The sequence below is a fragment of the Medicago sativa genome, chromosome 2, assembly GCF_051527215.1.
Source record: "Medicago sativa cultivar Bolivia chromosome 2, Bolivia_mono, whole genome shotgun sequence".
NCBI classification, from domain to species: Eukaryota; Viridiplantae; Streptophyta; class Magnoliopsida; order Fabales; family Fabaceae; genus Medicago; species Medicago sativa.
Window position 1 is genome coordinate 47,799,847 of NC_140750.1, and position 3,443 is coordinate 47,803,289.

Below are 3,443 nucleotides of genomic sequence, written 5' to 3' on the forward strand. Positions count from 1 at the left end.
GACCAATTCATGTTCTGGCACTAAAGTAAAACATCTAGCCTTGAGAAGACGAAATCTATTCAAATAATCATCGATTGATTCATGCGTCCTCCGACGAACGCTGGCCAATTCTTTCAAACTGATTTTAGACTGGCCCATGTAAAATTGTTCATGAAAGGCCTTTTCTAATTGATTCCAACTATAAATGGAATAAGGAGGCAACGTAGTGAACCAAGTAAAAGCATTTTTCGTCAAAGAACTTGGAAAATAATTTAATTTCAAGTTTTCATTGTTTGCCATTTCACCCGCCTCCATAAGATATCAAGCAATATGTTCGATTGTTGACTCATTGGTTTCCCCAGCAAACTTAGTAAATTTGGGGACTTTCCAATTCCTTGGTAAGTCAGTCTCTAAGACATATTCAGATAAAGCTGACACAAAATTTGGCCTATGTAAACCCATATTAAAACCATTTTGGGCTAACAAAGTCTCGACAACATTTGCTATGTTATTATGGCCCTCATAATTGTTTCGATGGGCTTGCATGACCACTTGGTCCGCATCTTGGTGCCTATTCACCAATATTGGTGCCCTTTCGGGTTCTTCCAGAATCTATGCCTATGCCCTTGGCGGTTGCATTTGATTTTCAGGCACCTGCGCATTTTGACTAACTGCAGGGGGTTCTATTGACCCACCGTTTAAATTTCGGGTCAACGGTTTGCTTCGCGCCGCAGGGTCACCGAAAAAGTCGGCAATTCGCTCCATTTGAGCGGACAACGCTTGGTAACTATCGTTAGTATCTCGAGGATTAATCACTGCACCCATTTGTTGAGTTACCAAATTGGCCATATCATGGTTGGCCTCATCCATCTGTTGCCTTAATGCCATCATGGATGCATTTGTTAAAGTTTGTTCGGGTGTTGCAATCGGAACGCTCACCCCAGGAGTAAACAATTGGGGCATTGGCACATTTAAACTTTTTAAGAACGAAGACGGGTTTGTGTGTAGGCCTTGAATTAAAGAGGTTGGCATACCATATGGCATGTTTCGAAGACGGGTTTGCGTAGTTTGGCCAGGGACAGTCGATCCTGTCGGAATGGCCTGAGTTGTTTGAGCGGACATCGTGACTGCTGGGATGGCCTGAGACGTTGGCATGGCCATCGTTGACTCGACAGTTTCTAATATTGTCGTCGTGGTACCACTCGGAATTGCTTGCGTACCACCGGATGATGTGGGCGGGTTGGTTGTTGTTCCTGATGCGGCGTTCAAGGCCGCTGTGTTTGGAATGGAAGGAGGACGTACCATTTCAGGAAGTTGTTTTCTACTCCTTAAGAGCATACACAACACAAACCGACAATATAAATCAAACAAATTTTGATATGAAATTACTCACAAAGGCACAAAAAGGTCCCACTGGGCGTGCCAATTTGTTTACACTGATTTTTGGTAAACAACCGCTGGTTTAAAAATAATTACTTGCAAGATCAACCAGTAAATCTTAGGAGCATATTTGTGCTTTTGTGTTATTTTCAAGAGATGTAATGTTCATAAAAAGTTAAATGAAACAAAGAAAATAAAAGCAATCGAACTCAACCCAGTTGAATTGAATCGAAGTTTGTTAAGTGAAAAAACAAAGAAATTGTTCAACATGAACAAGTAAAATGCAAAGATATTTAAGACAAAGAACTTAAATTGCATTAATTGAATGTAAATCGGTACACAGATTCATACATTGCAACTTGTAACTCGTTTCTCACTTCCATACGGATAATTTAAGTGTAAGTTTTGTATGATTGAATTGTGACCTTTTTTTCATCAGAAAAACTACTATTTATACAAATAGAAATAACCACCTGAATTCAAATTAAAACTTATAACTATAGAAAACTAACAAGTCTTATCTATTAAATTTGAATTTCGAACACGCCTTGGAGGTGTCCTTATCCAAAATAACTGTCCTTCGATAGGTTTCGTTTGTTGAACTGGAACATGTGCTCCCAGCAAGCCCAACTTCGATAAAAAACCTTAGAGTTAATTTTTTTTCTCTATTTCTTCGATTATAAGGTCAACTCTCCTTGACTACATTTAATGATAGCCTTTAAAAATACAGGCTAACACCACCATTGCAATATGCCCTTAAACTCAATGTACCGATTTTATTTTTGCTTCCTAACCCATCTCGGACTAACACCGAGATGGAAGAAAATTGGTTGTATGTTGATGAACAGGTACATGAGCAGCATGATGAAGGAGAAGGTGCTAACTTGCACCATGAGGAGGAGCACCATGACCATGAAGCCGGTGAGCTACATGAAAATGAAAGATGGGCATGGATGCAAGCTGAGATTGAGAGGATGAGCACCGAGCAACAAAGGCAAGGTGTTGAAATTTTCGGGCTTCACAATGATGTTCAAAGGGGCAACCGATTAACACAAGAAAACAATGAGATGCTCCGCCGGATGATGCAACACCTTCATCTCCAAGGTCCTCCTTATGGACCCCAATAAATTGTGAGCTTTCCTCTTCCTCTCTTCCCTTCTCTCTTCTCTCTTTCTCTAAACTCTTTCTTCTACTCCTTCTTCTTCTTCATCTACTTCTTCTTCCTTTTCTCTTTTGCTTTTCTTTTGAATCATTGAGGACAATGCTTCCCCTAAGTGTGGGGGGGCCCTAATAAAGTGTCTAGAGTCGTAGTGTTTCCAAACTCCCTTGAACTTTATTCTTTTGTTTTGTTTTTATAGCGAAAGGCATGATAAAGTAGCTTGTTTTTAATGTAAATCATGGCATAAAATTTTTGTTTTGTCTTCTCTTAAAAAGGTTGTTTCTTGTACATGAAAGTAATTTCTTGTGTTTTTAGTGTTCTTGCTATACCCACATCATGTTTTATTGTGAAAAATTCTCCAATGAGAAAAGCACCCGGTTGCAATCTTTGAGTAAATGTATGAGTAGGTATTTTAAGAAACTCGTTCTATCTTTAGTGTTAACTTAGACCCTTAAAAGTCTTTAGAGTAAAAGTAATATAAGTTTGTGTGGGAAATAATTAATGTGCTTTATTGTTTTATTCTTTATAATTGTTAAAGTTAAATGGGGCGGGAGAATGGCATCAACATGTGAGGGAAAGGACAATCCCTAACTTCCTAATTGTGGTGATGATTCCCTAATTGAACTTAAGTTCCAAATCCCTCAAATGCGGAAATAAATTCATCAATGCTAGGGGGAAAGGACAGCCTCTCCAAAAAGACTTCCTACGCAAAGATGATAAAATTTTGCAGCACTGCTTAAGGTGATTTTGAATCTAGGGGGAAAGGACAACTCATCCATAAAGACTTCCTACGAGGATAGATAGCCCCTAAGCATCTGCAGCCCCTTTGTGCTTAAATTGTTAATCTAATTTAATTTTAACTAAATTCCCATCACTCTTATATGAAATGAAGAAAGGACTTTTCTCGGTTACTTTAGCTTTAGGG